This window comes from Benincasa hispida, chromosome 2 (genome assembly GCF_027475165.1).
Source record: "Benincasa hispida cultivar pf3 chromosome 2, pf3_genome.v1.1, whole genome shotgun sequence".
NCBI lineage: Eukaryota > Viridiplantae > Streptophyta > Magnoliopsida > Cucurbitales > Cucurbitaceae > Benincasa > Benincasa hispida.
Window position 1 is genome coordinate 21084363 of NC_143479.1, and position 24316 is coordinate 21108678.

Sequence of the window (24316 nt, forward strand, 5' to 3'; positions counted from 1 at the left end):
ACAGAACAGAAGCTTAAGCTCCACTCCACTCTAATCAAAATTGTCAGGAGATTTTTCCAACCATCTTGGGCTCTTCTCAATCATTTCATCTATGAAGGAGAGCTTCGTAAGCATTACAAATGAATAATGAGAGTTCCATTTATTGATTGTACTTTTGTTGATTCAAATGGTTGATTTGATTTGATTCGATTTTTTTATGAATTTAAAAGGTAACATGCGATTGAATTACTTTATTATTAGTCTACTTCGAATTTTTATTTCTTAGTCTCTAGCATATAACTATAACATAAATGGAATGTTCGGACACTATAGGAAAAAAGACCTACGATAGCTTTGAAAAAAACGCTATGATAGGTCTTTTATAATGTTTTATGCAAAGTCATGACAACCCACAATATAAAAAGTTTGGGGTTTTTTACGGTGTTTTTAAAACGCTAAAGAAAAGTTTGACTTTTTATAGCATTTTATTACATGCTATAAAAAGCATTCCTTCTATAGTAGTTAAACGATATGAAATGTGTAACTCTTTTTATAGCGTTTTGTAAATGCTATAAATACAATATTTGAAATAGCATATTTAATCTTTGTAAAATGTAAGATAGCATTTTAAAAAAGCTATAGAAGTATTTTTATAACAAGAATATGTGGTTGTCATATGTCTATTATAATATTTATTTATTGCTATAATTATTTATTTAAGGAAAGCTATAATAAACCTACAAATTTTTATAGCATTTTGTGTTAATAGCATTTATAAACTTTTTTATAACTTTAATGAATGTTATTATTACATCTTTTATAGCTTCTCAAATACGTTCATAATGTCATTGTTGTGTTTCATGCTACAAATTAGAAGTGATATAATCCACAAAATAAATATAATCAAAATGTATATATATCTAAATAAGCATTCATACAAGATTCATATGGTCTAATAAAAGAGACATGTAGTAATGAGTATTAGACTTGGAGATGAAACAAAATACAAACTTTATAAATTACAAAATATGTCTATATCAAAAATCTAAATAACTCCAACTTAATTGTGTTTGTGGTCAAGACATTGCATACATTGGTAATCCATCAACCTACAAAAAAAAAAGAAAAATATCAAGTAGAATAAAAACCTCAACTAAAATTATTGAAATAAAAAGATAAAGAAATAAAATAATCGATAGATCGATCTACGTACTAATTAAAATTTTATCACAAGGCCATGTAACTATACTACTGATCGTTAATTAGTAAGAAACTAGGCATGGGGTAGTTTAAATTCTTCCCTTCTCTGCAAGTTCATAATAAGAACTCATTTTTATAACTTTTAAATGTTGAAAATATGAAAGGCTTGAGATACCAAAACGGTAAAATCAAAGGCAACTATAAATATTATGGAGCTATCTAAAGGAAGTTTGTCTATTTTGGCTAGGTACAAACAACATTAAAATAAAATATCCAAACTAGCCAACATTAAATCCATGAACCTTTTAACATAATAATACTATCAAATGGTAACATTTTCATATGCTAGAGAGTAACAATAGACAATTTTCTTTCAAAAACAAAAGGGAAACATGTAGCACTTCAACACCATGGACCGTCCAACTAGAAACTGAAGACACATTACACACCAATCTTGTACAAAGAACTTCCAAACACATAAAAAATAGCATATGGAAAAAAACATCAAATCTCCAAATGAGGAAAAAAACACTCACCAAGACTGAAAAATAGCAACACTATAGAGTGACTAGCTAAATATTGAAGACATATTACATACCAATCTTGCTCAAAAAACATAGGAATACATAGATTGTTGGAGCTAGCATTCAATTAGTGGAAGCAATTATGATCTTAAACACTCTAATTTGATCAATTTTAGCATAGAAACATGCAAGTCCATAAACTAAAAATAGGGTTTTGAAGATATACCTTTGAAAAACTCTTCAATTTTCAAATCTAGCTTGAATCTTCACTCCAAATACTCCACCACTTGATCTTCCCTACCATCCTCTAGGACCTTAGATTAGATTGTGGGATGCAAAATGAGTTTGAATTCAAGGGAATTTTTATGGAGGAAAAGTGGTTTTTGTTCAAGTGATGAATAACTTCTTCGACCAAAAACTAGAAAATTCCAATTGCATGGCTTGAAATCTCAGTTGAATTTGACTCAGTTTTATTCAAGTCTCTCATACAATCTGATTGTATAATAGATTGACACCAAGTAGCTCAACCTATAGTGGGAATTTGAGTGTTTAAAGTGGGATAAATCCACAAAAATTGAAAATTTGATTTAAAATCAATTTTATTCAAATTTCATTTAAAAATCAATTTTTCATATTGTAATTTAGATTCCCAAAACTTAAATTAAAAAAAAATTGATTTTATTATTTCAATTTTCACAAAATTCAAAATTTCAATTTTAAGTAAAATTAATTCAAACAATTAATTCTAAATAAAATTTATTTAATTAATTAAAATAATTCAATATCTAATATTAAGATATTAAAACACCAGATCCATAACTATGAATTTCTATTCATGTATTTAATATTTAAATCAAATTTAAATATTACCTAATTCTCCAATTTCATTTAATTCGATAATTAAACGTGTAATTATATCATATATAGTTACTGATTCCCTAAATTTGAATTTGAACACTTTAAATTTACTCATCACAATATTCTAAGGTTTAATCCATTTGTGAACTAGTAAGGGGACCTAATGAACCTATAGATCATGGGCTCCAACAATCCTAGATTAACCGACTAAACTCTTTAACCTAATTAACCAACGTTCGTTAACTACCAGGTCACTCCACTAAAGTCTAGTAGTTGCATTCCCCTCATTGTAGATATATTTTTGTCTACTCGATATAACCATAATCAATAAGTCGACCATTCACAAGTTGTTTGTAATAATAGCTGGGTCAAAAGTTATTTTAACAGCTGGGTCAAAAGTTGTTTTACCCCCAAGATTACATCTTGTTCCTTAAGTCTCATTGATCCTTTAATGAACAATTAGTTTGTGATTCAATCACTAAACCGAGCCCCTCTCGAACCAATAAGAGGGTAAGACCTCTTGTTCAAGACCCGGAGTTAGCACTTAAGGGAACGACCTCTCTATTATCCCTAAAAGGGGTAGGAGTGAATTTCGTCTTGCACCCTATGTCCTCAGTAACTACTCGATCTTACCCTTGAAAATGGGAGGCTTACTGAGCCGACACTGTTAAGTCAACCCTCACTCATGCAAATCTAAGTATAATCCCAAATAAACAGGAGTTCATAGTTAGCTCAAAATTAAGATCAAGTTATCTAGGTCATCACTTTAAAATAGTCAGTCTTAAACAGTAAACAACGTTATAAAGTAAGAGTGACTTATTTCTTGGCCTAGTTTTATACAAACTCTTTCCATAGGACACCCTCACTCGCATGTCTCCACATGAACGAATCAGTATCACATTGTTTGTACTAAATACAAAGTGGGCCATCCGATAGTGTCCCCATAATAAGGTACCCACCATTATCCGTATACTATAGACTATTTTGGCTATCTACTCGAACTTGATCCACCTTACGTCTCCACATAAAGTCAAAGTACTCATGTAATAGTCATGGATCTTAGTTTATTAGATTTAGGTTTTTTCTAAAATGAAATGAGCAAATCATATATTTAATAATAACTTTATTGAATAACAGAATAAGTTTATTGTTTACAAACCATGAATTTTAGGACATAAAACTCAACATAAAAGATAACAGATGAGGAAGCATCGTTGTAAAGAGATGTAGAATATCAAAGCTTGCTATTCCAAAACTTTATTAGTAGTTATAAATTACATTTATCTTCCAAAGTTTACCAAAGCTTGCTAGAAATATAGAAAATAAGTCAAAGTTGTAAAGAGAAAATTATAATGAATCAATACCACAAGATCAAACAGAACGATCCAAAACCAAAACTAGTGACTACCAATCAAGATTCCACTTCCCATTCTCTTATAGCCAAACAAGTTAAGCACCAGTCATGGAGATTAAAAAAAACAAAGAAAGAAAATCAACTGAAAAAAAGATTCCATGGGTTAGGAACAAACCTAAAAAACACGTCGAATTAGAACAATGTTGTTGGAAGAGTATCCGAATATGTTTGAATCAATCAGAACCTACAAAGAAAGGTGTTTTCAAGATTATAGCCTAAGCTACAACACTTGAAAGTTTCCAAGAGAAATTTATAGCACTTTTGCCCACTGGATCTTACTCAAATGAGCTCAAATCCTTGCTGGAATGTGTCAAATATGCTTAATCTTGCAATAGTTAACAAAGTTAGGGATTGAGTAATGTAAATTTGAGGCTGCTAAATAGGGACGAGTCACTGCCAAACCTCACTTAAGAAGAAGATAGGGGTGTTTAACAACATTCTATATTGGATGATGAAAGTTGGCCATTGTCAACTTCAATTAAGTTTGCACCCAGACTTTAAAATTCTTTGTTCTAAAGAATCAACTTATCACCATTACAACACTTCATGAGATAGTAAGAAATGGCATATCAATTGTCATAAATGTCTGCAACTTGAAATTAATTTAGCTACAAATGTTAGATGAACATAAACCTTGAAGAAAATTGAACACAAGGATTTCCATGAGCAGTGAAATGAACTTTCCAAATTTCAATTATATGTAAACTTTACAATTACAATCACAAACAGAAACATGCGGTTATGCATAAAATAGAAATTACAACATTCTTTACTATAGATCAAGGGAAGAATCAACAAACTTTTGCAGACTCATCTTCAAGTTCCTTGATCATGAACACTCGATCACAGCAACACATGAACGTTTGTCCAACACGATTGCTACACTGCACGAACACCACGCACTCGAACTAAGCGATCGCCAAGGTCACGAACACCCTAAACACCACGAATGGCCTCCACAGAACCTCGACAGTGTCGAGTTGAGTATGACACGACCAAGAAGGTTACCTTGGTATTCTCAGTGTGAGGATCCAGAGGGTGGACTCTGTGTGGACTTGGTTTGAGGTAGAAAATCGGAGGTACCACAATCGTGTAAACAATTGAGCAAGTGGGAGATGGAACAACCTATCGTATAGGTCGATGCCCAATCGTTTAGGAAAAGCTATGCGATCATCTAGCAAAAGCTATGCAATCGTTTAGCTCATCGTTTAGCTGAGTGTCTATCGTGTAAGAACACTCCACGATTGTTTAGCTAACTCCAAGTTGTCGCTTAGTAAATCTAAATTACTTGACAACTATCCATGAGAATTTTCCAAGAATGGAATTTTCAAATTAACATTTTTCTCTTTCTTACTAAAATTAGGAAAATATTTTTCTTTTTATCACACGGTTACTATGAAACCTGTTGGGATTGGTGTCATAGTTCTCCCAGAGTCTCGTTATTTGTAATGATACATATTGTTTATGAATAAAATAATTGTTATTTCATTCTGGCATTTATTCATATCCAATAACTGTTATTTCACATTGGGCATTGACCTATACGATAGGTTCTTCAATCTCTCACTGGCTCAATCGCTTAAACGATTGTGGTTTCCTTTGTTTTTCTACCTCAAACCAAGTCCACACAGAGCCCACCCATTGGATTCTCACACCGAGAATACCAAGGTAGCCTTCTTGTTGGTGTCATACTCAACTCGACATTGGCGAGGTTCTGTGAAGACCGTTCGTGGTGTTCGGGGTGTTCATGACCTTGGCGATCACTTAGTTTGAGTGTGCGGTGTTCGTGCAGTGTAGTGGTCGTGTTAGACGAGCGTTCGTATGTTGCTGTGTAGCTGTGATCGAGCGTTCATGATCAAGGAGCTTGAAGATGAATCGACAAAAGTGTGTTGATTCTTGTCCTTGATTTTTTGTATAGCATGCTGAAATTTATGTATTTTAGCATAACCGTATATTTACGTTTGTGATTGTAATTGTAAAGTTCATATGCGATTGTAATTTGGAAGGATCCTTCCGCTGCTCATAGAAATCCTCATTTTTTATTTCCATCAATTGGTATTAGAGACAGGTTACGATCCTGTGACCTGTGGGTTATGGGCCCATCGAATCGCTACATGGATTTGACTGAAGCCCAAAACGTCATTTCGAATGATGGGGTCAAAGATCCGTTGTCTTTTAAGAAAGCAATGGAGGATGTTGACGAGGATGAATGGGTTAAAGCCATGAACCAGGAAATGTTCAATAACGTCTGGGAGCTTGTTGATCCGCTTGAGGGGGTAAGATCTATTGGGTGTAAGTGGATCTATAAGCGAAAGAGAGGTGTAGATGGAAAGGTGTAAACCTTTAAGGCTAGACTCGTAGTAAAGGGTTAAGATCTATTGGGTGTAAATGGATCTATAAGCGAAAGAAAGGTGTACCTTGAAGGCTAAACTCGTGGAAAAGGGTTATACCCAGGTTGAGGGAGTTGACTATGAGGAAACTTTCTCACATGTTGTCATGCTCAAGTCTATCCGGATACTCCTGTCCATAGCCACATTTTATGATTATGAAATATGGCAAATGGACGTCAAAACTGCCTTTCTTAATGGTAATCTTGAGGAGACCATCTATATGACTCAACTAGAGGGTTCATTGTTTCAGATCAAGAGCAAAAAGTTTGTAAGCTTAATAGGTCCATTTATGGGCTGAAACAAACATCTAGATCATGGAACATTTGGTCAAGTCGTTTGGCTTTGATTAGAACATTGATGAGCCTTGTGTCTACAAGAAAATCATCAACAACTCAGTAGCTTTCCTGGTACTGTATGTGGATGATATCCTTCTTATTGGGAATGATGTAGGATATGTGACTGATATTAAGAAATGGCTAGCTGCCTAATTCCAAATGAAAGATTTGTGTGAAACCCGGATTTCCATTATTCCTATTTAAGCAGGTGTTAAAAGGAACTAACTAAGTGAAAGTTAAATCCTATGTTGAAGTGAAGGAAATTTCTAAGTGTTAAGTAGATTTTCCTTGAGTAGCTTTGAGTTCAGCTTTAATTGATGAAAATTGACTAAGTGTTGGACTAGGCATTGCTATGCATTGGCCATAAGATCTTGGAGAGATTACTTGGGCAAAGGGAGAAGTTGAAGTAAAAGTGATGCATGCACTGCTCTTAGAGGTTAGACCAACGCATAGGCATGATGGATGAGTTGCATACGTTGGACGCGGTGGAATACGTTCATACGACTGAAGGAAGACAGCCAAGGGTGATGCGTTGGTATGGCGCGAGGGCACGAGGATGTGCACTGACGCGAGGGTCACGTTGGCCCCGATGGACGCGTTGGACTAGCCGACCGTCCTATGCGTCGATGCGGCCAAGCATCCCATGTGTCAATGCCTTGCGGTCGAGTGACCCATGCATCGATGCCTTGCGGTCGAGCGACCTATGCGTCGATGATGAGTGAGCTATATGTTGATGCTAAGCAACCGTCCTATACGTCGAGGCCGTGCGACCTTTCTATGCGTTGGAGGTTGACGATGGCTTGTGCGATGGATACGTTGGACATAGGCCATGCGATGAGCTAGGTTGGACGCATGGTGGTTGGCTCTTGCGGTTGTTAAGGCTTGCGATGACTGAGTAAGTTAGGTTGCTATGATGCTAAATTAAAAACCAAGGGGAAATAAGGGTTGCTATGCGTTGATAACCTACTATGCGTTGATGATTACACTATGCGTTGATACCTGAGGCTTGCAGTATGCATTAGGAAGGATTGTTGGTCATCACCCTAGTGAACGCATATTGAGTAGGATGGACGCATATGAGGGATGAGCTCATATGGGGGACGCCATCAGACATGTGGCTTGCTAGGAAGAAGTCTTAAGCCTTAAGGATTTGAGGTGAGTGCACGAGAAGACATGCAAAATTAAGCCCCATGCGTTGGCTATGTAGGAGAAGGACACTCAAAGTTGCGTTGATCAAAAGTTGCGTTGATGGTGTAAGGAAGAGACACTTGGACATGCGGCTAAGTAGGAGGTGTCGGTCTTAGAGCAATCTTGGACGCCTATAAATAGGGCCAAGGACTTCAGATGAGAACTCAATTCTCTTCAAAGGACATAAAGAAGAGTGTATTGGGAGGAGGCTATGCGTTGATGGTAAGACCATGCGTTGGTCAAGAGATTCCAAGAGGGGAGATGCTGTCGGATAGAAAGGTCAGAAAGTAGCTTCAACTTGGGAAGAAGAGTTCTCCCAAAATACTCGTGCATTTGATGTGATTCTAAAGCCATATGAAATCTAAAAGAGTCTAGTTTTCATGGTGAAGCTGCCGGAGAAGAAGCTCCAAGGAATCGGGCTGGAGAAGGAGGACAAGACCGATGGGTCGAGCTGTCGAATAAGCTAGTCTTGATGTTTTGATGTTTCCGGACAAACCACGAGGAGCTATGAGCTAAGATTTTGAGGTGAGCTTCCTGAGACATTTTAGAGCATATTTGTAAAAGAAAGTAACTCGAGATAAAGTATAGAACTATGAGTAATCTGAGCTTTAATATGAATCTGGACTTTAGGGTTTAAAAGAGGAGCCCGGGAAGATCAAGGAACTTCTAGAGAGAAAAGTTCCTAAACGACCAAGGTGAGTGGTACTTTCCTTTAAGTCTTAAAGCATATCTTTTAGAGTAAATTGTATATGCTTATGTTATGAATGAGTATCTAGCATGAGAATTAGATTATGTGATCGGGATGGTCAGGGGGTCAATAGACCTAGTTCCTGAGCCCGTAAACAAAACCTCACGGGATGGTTAGTGGGACACGAGAAGTTTAGTACCTGAGCCTGTGAGATAGAGAATCCTTGAAATGGGATAGTCAGGGGGTCTAAGGACCTAGAACTTGAGCCCAGAATGAATTCTCATAGGATGGTCAGGGGACTGAGGAGTCTAGTGCCTGAGCCTGTGGGATAGAGAATCCTTGAAATGGGTTGGTCAGAGGGCCGATGGGCCTAGTTTCTGAGCCCATTATAGGAAGAGCTATGTGTACATAGGCTGATGTTATGGTTATGATATTGTATGTTAAACATCTACCGTGTGTGTAGGTAGATAGCATATTCATTCTAGTTAGTTATCAGTTTAGCTATCTACCGTGCACGTAGATAGAAGTTGAGGCCATACTCGTTTAAGGTTGAGGTTTGATTGTAACCTCGTATTTGTGATATGCTTGTTATTTATGAGTTGAAATAGACTCTAGAAGTTGCTTACCACTCACTGAGCTTTGTGAAGCTCATTATATTATTTCATGTTTTTCTTCCCAGGTAGCGAAAGGGGAGGAGTTCCAGGGTGCTACTAAGGTCAAGGTCTGCCACGTGCCATAGTTACACTTCTGGAGGGTTTTATAGTTGTTGTTGTAGACTTTATTGTTAAGTCTTGGAGTTGTATAAATGTTACATTGTTGTAATTAAATGGACCTACTTAATCAGTTATTGTTTGCCTCCTCGACTTAATCAGTTGATTGTTGAATTTGTTCATTGGTATCAGAGTTATTTCCGCAAGAGTTATTAGGCAGTAAGTGTCAACAAAAGGGTTGATAACTGATGCAGTCACGCCCTTTCTCAGACTCAGAAGATAGTCTGGGATGGGGTGTGACAATTTGGGTGAGGCATAGTATGTTCTAGGATTCCAAATCATTTAGGAACATAAGAACAAACGGCTAGCCTTGTCTCAGGCATCGTACATCGATCAAATGTTGATCAGGTACAGAATGCATGATTCCAAGAGGGGTTTGTTACCCTTCAGGCATGGAATCGTTTTGTCTAAGGATTAATGTCCAAAGATACCTCAAGAGGTTGAGGAGATGAGACAGATTCCCTATGCTTCAGTTGTAGGAAGCTTAATGTATGCAATGTTGTGTACCAGACCTGACATTTGCTATGCAGTATAGATTATCAGTTGGTATTAGTCCAATCTAGGATTTGATCACTGGACGGCGGTCAAGACGATCCTCAGGTATCTTCGGAGAATGAAGGACTACATGCTCGTGTATGGAGATAAGGATCTGATCCTTACAAGATACACGAACTCTGACTTTCAAATCGATAGAGATTCTCGCAAATCGACATCGGGTTCAGTGTTCACTCTGAATGGAGAGGCTGTAGTGTGCGAAGTATCAAGTAAGGATGTATCACAGACTCCACTATGGAAGCCAAATACGTAGCCGCTTGTGAAGCAGCTAAGAAGACTGTTTAGTTGAGGAAATTTCTTTCAGATTTGGAAGTTGTTCCTGTTGGGGTTGATGCCCTAAAGTCTCGTGACCTATAGTTTGTAAACAGTTTGTATGAACACTTGTGATGTATAATATATGATATTTTATTTCACTTATTGATTTTGCTCAGTTGAATGTTTTATTTGCTTTACCACAAACCAATAAACTAAAATCCTTGGTTATCTTGATGTAACTTAAGCATGTATGTGGTGACATATAGGTGGATCATGTCTTAAGGGATAACCAAAATGGTCTGTAGTATATGGATATAGGAGGGAAACCTTATCCTGGTAAAGCTACGGATGCGGCCTACTTTGTGGAATAGTTACAAGTGTTGTAACTTGTCACAGATAGTCTGATCCTGATCATTCGTGTAGGGGACATGCGAGCGAGGGCGTCCTATACAAAGAGTCTGTATAAGACCTGACCACGAAGTGTTAATGTCTCGTTATATAACACCGTTCATGAGAGAGACTTCACTTCACTAGGATGACCATAGGTAACATGACCTCAATCCTGAGTGAGTTGGGAACTCCTGCCATTGGGGGCGGTTCTTTGATTTGCATGGGTGCGAGTGTCCAGTTCGCCGACTCAAACCTACCATTTTGTGGATTCGTCTGATTTGGGAGCTAGGAACTCAGCTACACAAGATGGAATTCACTCCTTCCTCGAAGCAAGGATAAGTAGATAGATAGCTCTCTTTAGGGCTGATTCCAAGGCTTGAACGATGTGGCACCACACACCTTCTCTTGGCCCGAGAGGTGTTCACACATAGTTGGACTATGTTGTATTGTTCATTAGAGGAATCAGTGGTACTTAAAGAGTGAGATGTAACTACAGGGGCAAAACGATAAATTGGTCCAACTCTACTCACGAGCATCTGTGAAGGGTCATTGTACTCATGATTGGTTATATCCCATGGACACAGAAATATATCTGTGGTACGAAGAGTTCAGCTATTGGTCTTTAGTGGAATGCCTGGCAGTTAACAGATGGTGGATCTTGTGGCTAAAGAATTTAATCAGTTATTCAAGTACTGTTGGAGCTTCAAGCCATAGGTCCATAAGGTCCCCTTGGTAGTTTGGATAAAGTTGAGAATCAGTTTTTGAGTCAGTTTGAAATGTTCAAATTGACAAGAGGGAGTTCGATTATATATGATATATTGACTAAATGTATGATACATTATTTTGGAGGAAATTGGATATAAATATGATTTATATCAAGTAGAGAAAAAATCACTATAGTTGTTATATGATATTAAACTATAGGTTAAGAATATAATATGATTATATTCATTATTTAATTAACTGGGTGGTTATGTGATAATTGGTCAAGTATTTCTCTGGATTTGTGCGAAAGTGGGAAGTTCGAATTCAGTTCTTATAACTGAAGAATAAAATGAAAATTATTTTCATTTTGCAAAAGTTACACGGGAGACGCAGAAAAATTAACTCACGGTGTGAAAGTATACGATCGCTTAGTGTTGAGAGCCTATACGATAGTGCCCATCTTTCTAAACGATCGCACACCCGTGTACTAAACGATCCCTCGTGATTTCTAAACGATCGCACACCCGTGTACTAAACGATCCCTCGTGATTTCTAAACGATCGCACACCCATGTACTAAACGATCGCTCGTGATTTCTAAATGATCACTGACGTTTACTATATGATCACTTAACGCGCCGAGTAGAACTAAACAATCGCTTACTATTTGATAGAAGACCGCAAAATCGTGTACCCCGACCTAAATGACAAGCACCCGACTATACGATAGTCTTCTACTATCTCCTACTTGCTTGTTCATACTACACGATCACTTTTCCTCCTTCCCTATACTATTTCCATCAAAGTTCACCCTTTGGATTCTCACTCCGAGAATACCGAGGGCTTCGAGTGGTGGTGTCGTCCCCGGTTGCACTACTGATCGTATAGACGGCCGTTGTGCTGCTAGGTGACTGTTTACTAGACGATAAAGAGCGCGAGGAGTTCGCTTCCGCTGGATCGAGTTCGATTGAAGAAATTCTTCAACTAGTACATTTACTCGATCTTTTGTATTTTATTTGTTAAAGCATGTCAGTATTTATTGTTACAATGCATATCTGTTTGTTAGAATGTATATGTGGTAATTCTGTCACAATGAAATCGGAAAGATCCACTTCCGCTCATGGATACTCTAGTTTAAGAGTTCCTTCAATTGGTATCAGAGTCAGGTTTTTGATATTTCAATTTCATTGCTGCAACGAATTGCATATACATTCACGGTAGGTGCTGCATGTCTGTCTTCGTTTTAATTGTTAAATCGTTTATGGAATGTGTGGATTAATGGAGTTTTCTGGGATGAAACCTCAGTTTGATTAATTCTTTTACGTTTTCGGTTAATTGTAAAAGCCCTTGCGTTTTTGCGCATAATTAATTGTTATCGAGTATGTAATTCGAAGTTAGTTTGAGTCTTGAGTCGTTCGTGAAGAAGTTCTGAGCAAGGGTTGTTGTTTTTCGAGGAAGAAGACGATCAAGAGTTGGTCAGATCGTGTACACGATGAGGTAGGTGATCGCTGAGTATCGAATGCTCGGGCATCGTTTAACGTGCATGTGCACTAGACGATCGTTTAGCTCAACAAGCTTTATTGCTTAGTACCTGACTAAACGATCATGAGTAAATCGCATGGTAAATTGTTTACCTCTTTGTGTGTTAAGCAATCGCCTAGACGATCAGGCTTCGCAGCCTCGTTGTTGTCTAAGTGATCATTTAGCATTTTCGTGCTAGCGTCTAGTGTACGCTAAGCGATCGTTTACCTGTGGCGTTTACTAAACGATGGAGCTTCACTTGGCGGTTCAAGACCCGGTTCGCCTGTGAACCGGTTTACAGATGAAAAATGTAATAGATAGAATTATTTCATTCCAGTTTTGTAAAGGTTCATCCCAGTCCATTAAGCTTTGGTTTATACATGAGATGTATGTTTATTTATATGTCATATGGTATGTACATATAGTAAATCTCACCTTAGGTTATGCATTAGTCAAGCGTCATCTCTTTATTATAGATGTTATAATTTAGAGTAGCATGATTTAAATTATGTAAGAGCATGCTCATGCATCATATAATATAAGAGTTATATTTATGCATGCATAAAAAACATTGACATGCATCATCTTTATATTATAATTGTTATAGTATAAGGGTGTATGGAAAACATGTTTGCTTGGTTATTACTTGTATATAAAAGTTATGTATAGTAATGACTAGACATTGCATGACACATGACACATAGGTTATTTTATAAGCGTTATAAATACCTCGTTGTGTGGCAATGTTTTAGTTGTTTCTTTTTAAAGGTCAAAGAGAAATTAGAACTAAAAGCATTAAGAAAGACATGCATGCTCACTTAAGTTTAATTCATGGTTTTAAAATGTTTAAAACTTGAATGACATAGACCTAAGTTCACGGTTCTAATATGATTAGTAACCCTTAGGCTTTAATCTTTTAATCAGTTTAATAGGATTAAATTGACTAATAAAAGGTTAAAGTGTAGCAAATCTATCTATAAGGAATCTTTTGTCTAAGGCGGGTTTTGGCTAGGCTTGGGTATTTAAGTTGACGGAAATGTAACACCCTTACCTGGGAACCTACTTAGATAGGTGAATTAGATAGATTTGATGCATGCATGCAAGTTAAGGATAATCCATTAAAGTGTTTAAATGTGACTACTTGAACTTGTTTATTTCATAGACAAAAGTTGTTTATGAGCGGACTTAAAAAGATGAATTAGACTAAAATCAGTAGTCGGATTGTCTAGGTTAATGAACCCCTAGGTAGAACATTCAGTGGGAAGTACTTGGGGCATATGATGCTTAATTTAAACCTTTCACGTTTCTTCTATATAGTCCACATCGTGGGATCTACCCTCGTCCTCGTGGCACCCTAAGAGTGTCGCCCTAAAGGATGGTGTTTGGGTAGGTCAATATCAAGGTGGATGGAGAGAGTGTTCCTAGTAAGAAGGAGCGGGAAGTGCGACAACATATCCCATGGTCTCCCTCATTGGATTGAATAAAGTTTCTACGCATCGCCTCAAGGCACCATGGGAGTGTCCCCCTATAGGATGGCAATTTTGCGCGTTTCTTTATTTGATCTCCTGTAAGAGGATAAGGTTACTTAATCTCTTGTCCTAATTTGCTTCTTCCCTACGGTGGGCTCATTAGGGCGGGACTCTGGCACTAAAAGCGAGGGGTCACACTTACGTGGAATTGTTAAGGGTTAACAGTTTTGGACCAAATAAATGGTGGCTGTTAGGTTCAGTTCCAATAGTTGGTTTTGCCTAATGGTTGAGAACGTCTCATCCCAGTGAAGGGGCATCTGATCACCCCACCGATGACGTTTGTCCTACCTCGCTTTTTCACTTAGGGTACTTGGAAACTGTTTTGCAAGATTAATGGGTTAAAATGTGGTTTAGCAAAATCTTATAAAGGTTTGTTTGTTTTTTAGCAACAAGTTTTTAAAATGGCTACAACCACTTTAGCATTACTTAGCGCCAAGAAACTTACTGGTGACAATTTTTCAACATGGAAACACATGATCACGACTATTCTAATCATCGAGGATCTCATGTTTGCCCTTACGGAGGCTTTTCCTTCTATTCCAACTCCCAAAGCCACTCGAAATATTTGGAAGGCATATGAGGGATAGACACGGGCAAATGAGAAGGCACGGGCCTATATCTTGCCAAGTCTTAGTGACGTCTTGGCTAAAAAGCATGAGCCCATGGTCTTAGCGCGTGAGATCATGGGGTCTCTGTGGGGGATGTTTGGACAACCGTCTGAATAGCTCAAGCACGAGGCTCTTAAGTATATATTCAACTCTAAAATGGAGGAATGCATCTCTTTTCGTGAACATGTGCTTAACATGATGGTCCACTTCAATGTGGCGGAATTGAATGGGTCTACTATCGATGAGGGCAGTCAGGTTAGCATAATCTTGCATTCTTTTTCGGAGAGCTTCCTACACTTTATTAGCAATGTGATTCTTAACAAAGTGAAATACACCCTTACAGCTCTCCTCAACGAGTTGCAGACATACCAATCTTTACTGAAAAGCAAGGACAGAAAGAGGGCTGAGGTAAATGTTGCTTCATCCTCAAGGATATTCCATCGAGGTTCGACCTCAGGAATGAATTCTGCACCTTCTACTTCTCACTCTGCAAAAGGGTCTGCAAAGGGAAAGAAGAAGAAGGGTGGTAAGGGGAAAGGAAAGGCGCCTGCTAACCCGCCACCTGTCGCCCCAAGAAAGCGTCCGCTGCTGGTTGAAAAGGGAAAATGTTTCCACTACAACCAGGATGGACACTCGAAGAGGAACTGTCCTCGCTAGTTGAAGGAAAGGAAGGCCACTAAGGCTAAGGCCAAGACAGATAAAGGTAAATATGATTTACTTGTACTTGAAACATGTTTAGTGGAGAATGATGATTCTGCCTGGATAATTGATTCGGACGCCACTAATCATGTTTACTCTTCTTTTCAGGGGATTAGATCATGGCGACAGTTGGAGGTTGGTGAGATGACGATGCGAGTAGGCACCGGGCACGTCATCTCAGCTACGAGAGTGGGAGGGATCCAGTTATCTTTACAGAATAGGTTTCTAGTTTTAAATGATGTATATGTTGTTCCTGAATTTAAGAGGAACCTTATTTCTGTAAAGTGTCTGTTGCAATGTAAATATACGCTTTCTTTTAATGTGGATAAAGTGTTTATTCATAAAGATGGTGTTAATATTTGTACAGCTTATTTGGAAAGTAACTTGTATGTGCTAAGACCATTAGCCTTAAGTTCCCTCTATAACACAGAGTTGTTTAAAACTGTCATAACTCAATCTAAACGTCAACAAATTTCTCCAAGAGAAAATGCCCACCTTTGGTTAGGGCACATCAATCTTAATAGGATTGAGAAATTAGTGAAGAATGGACTTCTAGGTGAGTTAGAAGAAAATTCTATATCGGTGTGCAAATCTTGCCTTGAGGATAAGATGACTAAAAGACCTTTTACTAGAAAAAGTTATCGAGCCAAAGAGCCTCTTGAGTTAGTACATGTGGTCCTATGAATGTGTGAGCCCGAGGTGGCTATGAGTATTTTATTAGTTTTACTAATGATTACTCTAGGTATGAGTATGTTTATCTTATGCAACGGAAGTTTGAATCATTTGAAAAGTTCAAAGAGTTCAAGGCTGAAGTTGAAAACACATTAGATAAACAGATTAAAATACTTCGATCGGATCGAAGTGGAGAGTTTTTGGACTCGGCATTCCAGGACTATTTGATAGAACATGGAATCGTTTTCCATCTCTCAGTGCCTAGGTACACCTCAGTAGAATAGCGTAGCGGAGAGGAGAAATAGAACCTTGTTGGACATGGTTCGTTCGATGATGAGTTACGCTTCCTTATCAGACTCGTTTTGGGGTTTTGTAGTGGAGACTGCGATTTACATACTCAACTATGTTCCTTCCAAGAGTGTTGCGAGAAGACCTCTAGAGTTGTGGAACGGGCATAAAGCTAGTTTACGTCACTTCCGCATTTGGGGTTGCCCTGCACATGTTCTTAAGGAAAATCCCAAGAAGTTAAAACCACGGTCGAGGTTATGCCTCTTTGTAGGCTACCCCAAAGGTACACGAGGGGGTTATTTTTATGATCCATTGAAAAATAGGGTGTTTGTTTCCACGAACGTTACTTTCCTGGAGGAAGATCATATTAAGGAGCACAGTCCACGTAGCAAAGTCGTGTTACGTAAGCTTTCCAATGAAACTACTGAAACTTCAACAGGAGTTGTTGAAGAGCCTGCCGAGCAGAACTAAACGATCGCTGACCATTTAATAGAAGATCACTTAGCTAAACATACACAATCATGTAGCCCGACCTAAACTACAAGTACCCGACTAAACGATAGTCTTCTACTATCTCTCATTTACTTATCCGTTCTACACGATCGCTTTTCCTCCTTCCCTCTACCATTTCCATCAAAATCCACCCTTTGGATTCTCACTCCGAGAATATCGAGGGCTTTGAGTGGTGATGTCGTCCCCGGTTGCTGTTTGTTCGTGTGCTATTGATTGTGTAGACGACCGTGGTGCTGCTAGGCTACTATTTGCTGGATGATAAGGAGCGTGAGGAGTTCGCTTTCGTTGGATCAAGTTCGATTGAAGAAAGTCTTCAGCTAGTATGTTTACTCAGTCTTTTGTATTTTATTTGTTAAATCTGTTTGTTAGAATATATGTATTGTAATTCTGTCACAATGAAATCGAAAAGATCCGTTTCCGCTCATAGATACTCTTGTTTAAAAGTTCCTTCAGTTCCAAATATTGATTTGTCTATTACTCTGTATCATGATAACAGCAGGGCTATGGAAAATTCGAAAGAGCCTCGGAGTCATCGTCGGGATAAGCACATAGAGCAGAAATACCAATTGATCAGGGAGATTGTGCATCGCGGTGGTATGATAGTCACAAAGATCGAGTCAGAGCACAACGTTGCTGATCCCCTTATAAAGGCTCTCACGGCTAAAGTGTTTGAGGGTCACCAAGAGAGTCTGGGTCTACGGGACATACGACACCTTGTCTAAGACAAGTGGGAGATGATACTGGGGTATGCCCTAGATTATTGTATACTGTACATGTTTTATATTGTATTGTACATTAGTCTCCTGGGGCATTAGGACAAGTAGGAGATTGTTGGGATTGGTGTCCTAATTCTCTCTGAGTTTCGTTGCTTGTAATGATACACATTGTTTATGAATAAATAACTGTTATTTCATTCTGGCATTTACTCACATCCAATAAACAAAGCTCCATGGTTATCTTATGTAAACTTAAGCATGTATATGTGATAGCTTGTAGAAATACAGCTATTGTAGCCTTTTACTTAGAATTATGAGGGCTAACAAGCAGAATATGCGTTGATAAAACTAAGAATTCATGTAAAAAGTGAGCTTGCGTCGATCAGTACTGAAAATTTCTGCTAACCCTATATTATGCGTTATTCTGCGTCAAAATGTCTATTTTTGTAGCTATCGCGGGAATCGGTTGCATGCGTTGATCCCAGACCATCGCAAAGTTGATCACATGCATTGATCTTCATGAAGACCAGTTCGTCGCATGAAATACCGCAGCTATAGAGTGATAACCGTGATAGAAGGTCGATCACAAAGTGAGTGAAATACGTTGATACTTCAGGAGAAACAAGCATGAACGCATACCTTTGGAGTATCAAAGAAATAAGATGATGTTGACATTTCACCTACCGCATCAGAAGTGGCAGTGATTTTGAGCGAGACCACCAATGCTGTCGGCGTTTGAGCTCTATAAATAGAGCCTTAGAGCCCAAATTCAAGGTATCCGAGCTTTTGCCTTAAGGCGGATCCTTGTGATCACAGATGACAGCATGAGCAGACACTCTTTGAGGATTCTCCACCTCCACAACCCCTTCCGAGTAATGACCAGAGTTTCGCCGGAGATAGAGCTCGAGAGAGACTTCTCCACCATCCATCCATGGCACCACCAGCAGCCTTGACGCATTTACGATGAAAAGAAAGAGATTGCTTGCATCTATCCTTCCGTCTCTCCTCTTATCTCTGTATTGTATTACATTTTCGCTTCAGACATTAATACATTTTGTAATCAATGCATCTATTAGTTCCTTTAGCTCCATCTTCTTCTCTTTTATCATCGTTTACATTCATCGTTTAGTTATCAAAGGTAGTCGCATACTCAATCGTGCAACCTAGAGATAGGATGCATGTTGCAACCCACCGAGAGATGTGTGTTGTGGGAGTATAGTGAGTTAATCTTCTTCGCTTGGTGTGAGGCGGTAGCAACACTTGTCTATGAACCATCGCAATTCTTGTCAATGAGCTGATTAGCCGCAACTTACTTCCTGAGAGGGTGAGTAGGAGAACACACTAAAGCAAAGTAAGCATTGTTCCTAGAGATAGACACGATTTTATGCTCGACGCAACCATGCATTATAGAGATATAGGCATGCAATTAGCCACTGAGAGGTGTGCAATGCGTTAGTGTGGTGAGCAGGGATTACTCGAGCAACCTAACATAATGAATATTATTATGCGTTAACAACTGCTACATCTCTACCAATTCTCATAGTTAAACTTCCATTGCTCAATTTTTTTAGTTAGGAGTAGGAGTAACGCATATTCCATTAACTTCTGTCTTTTTACTTTTATTCATTGCCTCAAATACATCACTTCACAAACATTATTGAGTACAAGTCCCTGTGTTCGACCTCGGATTATCCCGAGAAACTTACGTTCTCGTTATACTTGGCGAGAGAGCAAGAAAAATTGTGACAGGAACGCATGGTCATCGTATATGTTCTTAAACGCATATTTTCTAGTCCAACTCATTACCATCGACGCATGGAGATCAATGCATAGCATAAGACAAGCATATTTATTTTTTCCTATCTTCTTTTTCCAATGCATCAATATGTAATATATAAGTGGATCATGCCTTAAGTGATAACCTAAATAGGTCTGTAGTATAAGGATTAAGGTGAGATACCTGATCCTGGTGACACTATGGATACGACCTACTTTATAGAGGTTTACAAGTGTTGTAAACTATTACAGATGGTAGATCCTGATCATTCATGTGGACACATGCGATCGGGGGTGTCCTATACAAAGAGTTTGTATAAGATCTGGACCACGAGATGACTAGACTCTGTATATAACACCGTTGATACTGGAGACTTACATCTCACCTAAATGACCATAGGTGACACGACCTCAATCCTGAGTGTTTTGAGAACTAGCCTTTAAGGGCGGTCCTCTAATTAGTATGGATGAGAGTGACCAGATTGCTAACTCAACATGCCTACCTTTTTGGGGACTTATCTGATTTGGGAGCTGGGAACTCAATACACAAGATGGAATTCACTCCTTCCCCGAAGCAGGGGTAAGTAAAGAGATTTCTCCTTTCAGGACTGATTTCGGGACTTGAACATAGTGGCCACAACTTCTCTTTGAAAGAGAGGACTCAGTCATAGTAGAACTATGACTTATGTTCATTAGAGGATTTAGTGGTACTTAAGGAGTTAGATGTAACTACAGGGGAAAAACGGTTATTGGCCGAGCTGTACTTATGAGCAATCTGTGAAAGGTTGTTGCACTGTTGATTGGTTAAGATGGACAAATAATATAACTATGGTAAGGAGAGTTCAGCTGTCAGTCTTTAGTGGAGTGCCTGACAGTTAACGGATGGTGGATCCCGTGACTAAAGAGTTTAGTCAGTTATTCACGTACCGTTGGAGCTTCGAGCTACCGATCTATAAGGTCCCCTTGGTAGCTCAATGGTTTCAAGTTGAGGATCAGTTCTTGGTGTTGATTTGAAATGTTCAAATTGAGAAGAGGTAATTCGATTATATATGATATGATCGATATGGTGTATGAGATATATCAAGTGGAGGATTAATGTAAATGAGATTTACATTAAGTACCATGGAATAGAAAAAGAGTTATGGTTTGTATATTTCATGAGATAAAATATTAAAACTATAGATTATAAATATAGTATGATAAGTTGGTTATCATTTTTATTTATAATAATATTAATTATTGGATAATTATCTTTTTTTCTCTAATAACCAATTGAATGAGAGGTTATTGGTTATCATTTATAGTTCAAATACCTCTTGTCAATTTGAACATTTCAAATCAACAACAAGAACCGATCCTCGGCTTGAATCCATTGAGCTACCATGGGGACCTTATGAACCTGTAGCTCGAAGCTCTAATGGTACGTGAATAACTGACTAAACTCTTTAGTCACGGAATCCACCATCCGTTAACTTCCAAGCACTCCACTAAAGACCTACAACTGAACTCTCCTTACCACAGATATATTATGTGTCCATCTTAACCAATCAGTAGTGCGACAACCCTTCACAGATCACTCGTAAGTACAACTCGGCCAACAACCGTTATGTCCCTGTAGTTACATCTAACTCCTTAAGTACCACTGAATCCTCTAATGAACATAAGTCATAGTTCTACTATGACTGAGTCCTTTCTTCCAAAGAGAAGCTGTGACCACTATGTTCAAGCCCCGAAACAGCCCTTAAGGGAATAATCTATCTACTTATCCCTACTTTGGGGAATGAGTGAATTTCATCTTGTGTAAATGAGTTTCCAGCTCCCAGATCAGACAAGTCCCCAAAAAGGTAGGCATGTTGAGTTGGCAATCTGGCCACTCTCACTCATACTAATCAAATGACCGTCCTCAAAGGCAGAAGTTACCAAAACACTCAGGATTGAGGTCGTGTCACCTATGGTCGTTTAGGTGAGATGTAAGTTTCTAGTATTAACGGCATTATATACAGAGTCTAGTCATCTCGAGGTCCAATCTTATACAAACTCTTTGTATAGGACACCCCCGCTTGCATGTCTCCACATGAATGGTCAGGATCTACCATCTGTAGTTGTTTACAACACTTGCAAACCTCTACAAAGCGGGCCGTATCCGTAGTGTCACCAGAATCAGGTATCCCACTTTAATCCTTATACTACAGACCCATTTAGGTTATCACTTAAGGCATGATCCACTTTTATATCTCATATACATGCCTAAGTTTACATAAGATAACCATGGAGTTTTGTTTATTGGATATGAGTAAATGCCAGAATGAAATAACAATTATTTTATTTATAAAACAATGTGTATAATAACAAATAACAAGACTCCGGGAGAATTAGGACACCAATCCCAAAAAACCTTCCTTGTAGCAAGATGAATTGCAAAAATAAATAAAGTGGTCAAGCTGTATGTAAGAAATATGAGCAGTGAACTAATAAAAGAGTAGATGATTTTTTATAAAGCTAACAATAGCAAGTTTTGAAGAGAAATTTGAGTTTAGCAAGAAAGAGTTAATAAGGAGATAGACAAGTTTGCTCATATATTTTCAGATGTACATCTACTTGTGAGTTGAAGGCAATAGCAAAGAGAAAGAGAAAAAGAAAAAGAAAAAGAAAAACATGTCAATATTATCATTTCATACAACACAAATTAATAAGCAGCAAGCTGCTCAACATCAAATTTGAACAACACAAGAAGTATATCCTTCTATTGCAATCTAAGTTTCTCTCCTTCAAGAAGGATCTACAATAGTACAAGTATATTAATGGGATATTGTCATGATCAATTGACCAAACTAGTAAACTCATATTAACACAGAAAGATTTCAAGATACAAGCAAAGGAGGATAGGCAAATATTTTGTCATTTATGGTTAAAATGAACTAAAACAAACTTAGTACAAACCACAAACACTTTATCAACCGAAGCAACTAAAGCATATCAAAGACTAATAGCAATCAAATACATTTGGCAAAATGCATAAACATAAACAACAAAACTTACAAACACAAATAACTTAACAAATATATAAACTCAAGCAACTAAACTCAATTAGGTATCACAACTCATGAACTAAAACGAATTCAATAGATACCACAAATAACTTATCAACTCAAGCAACTAAAGATTATCAAAGTGGAAAAAAAAAAGAACTACCAACTTCCAACCAGAAAGAGAAAGTTTGTTCAATCTATACTACTAACTTCCAAAAAGAGGTGGTGAAATATTTAGATGGTGAGTTTATTTCCATGAAGAAACAGGGTTTCATTTCTTGTGAGATATTCTCCAAACTCTACCATTGGCAAAATCCACTAATGCTTAGGCATTTATGCTGATTCAGGAACTAGACTTTCCTTGTTGTGCTTCAATTTGTATATATATCTACCATGTATTCTTCATATGTAATATATAAATCCATTCAAGGAAATACCAAAAGCAACATGGTATGAAAACCACAAGGTAATTTTTCTCTCAGAAATCTACCTCGGAGAAGGACTAGTTGCTGCACGCCTTTGCTTTAGATCTATCGACTCGCTTCTACCAAGCTCTGTCTAAACCTCTGCCCGCTTGCCTTTGCCAAACCTCCATCAGATCTTTCTCATGGTTCCAACCTTCCATAGCGAAAACATAGAAGTTAAATATATCCATATTGGTTCTAACCCTCTGAGTCTCCGACGAACCATCCCCTGTTTTGCATCTATCTCGATAGTGAAACCCCCTAAAAACAACAGAAGAAAGAAGAAAAAAACCAAAATAAACCTCAGGAATTAAAAAAATAAACAAACCCCCCATCACATTTAAAAAACTTTTAAAGAAGTAAAAACGGTCAAAGTCAAGTGAAAGACATAATAGAGCCAACAAGGAGTTGAAAAGAAAATAGAGAAAATGGAGAGAATACCATCAATTTTCTGCAAGATTTTCTTCACCTTGTGCTTACATCCATCATAGTAAATGTTCACCTTCAAAGCATATTTTCGCATTCACAAGATAAAACACCTAAAGAGGGGAAAAAATCAACGAAATGAACAAATAGTGGAGACAACGTTGGAGAAATAGAATAGAAAGACAGAAAAAGAAAAACACAAGCTATCTCGAGTAAACAAAACACCTGGATCTTCAAAAACTCTTCTATGCTCATAGCTTCAAGTCAGACAAACAATATGAGAGAGAGAGAGATAAAGAGAGGAACAAAAGAAGAAAAAGAGAGGAAAGGGGAACAAATCTGGGAAATGAAACAAAAGAGAGAGTAATGGGTGTTAGTTGTCTTTTTTAGTGATTCTCTTGGAATTCAACGAAACAAACCCAAAAATTAAAACCCAAATAGATCTAGTCAATATCCTATCCCCAAAACTTATTGGAGTTGATGCCCTAAATCTCGTGCGTCTTATAATTTGTAATTGTAATATACAAATATTTTATTTATTTAATAAAATACGAGATGTTTTATTCAATATTTAGTAGCATTAACCCACATACCAATAAAACTAACATCAAAGGTTATCATCGTTAGCTTAAACATGAATGATGTGGATAATGTTTAAGAGATAACCCAAATGGTCTGTAGTAGATGGATAAAGCTGGGTACCTTATCCTAGTGACACTATAAATATGACCCGCTTTGTAGATGTTACAATTATTGTAAAGTGCTACAAATGACCTGATCCTGATCATTCATGTAGAGACATGTGAGCGGAGGTATTCTATACAA

The 24316-nt window shown here is 37.7% G+C and overlaps 1 long non-coding RNA gene across 1 annotated transcript; it reads right to left on the minus strand.

The window, feature by feature from the left end:
* Positions 1-861: 861 nt before the first annotated feature.
* Positions 862-23875, minus strand: LOC120069248 (uncharacterized). Its single transcript, XR_005479484.2, has 5 exons — positions 23717-23875; positions 23507-23604; positions 23092-23326; positions 1930-2017; positions 862-1088 (listed from the first exon to the last, which is right to left on the minus strand). It is a non-coding gene; the product is annotated as an uncharacterized LOC120069248 (long non-coding RNA).
* Between the last annotated feature and the right edge of the window lie 441 nt (positions 23876-24316).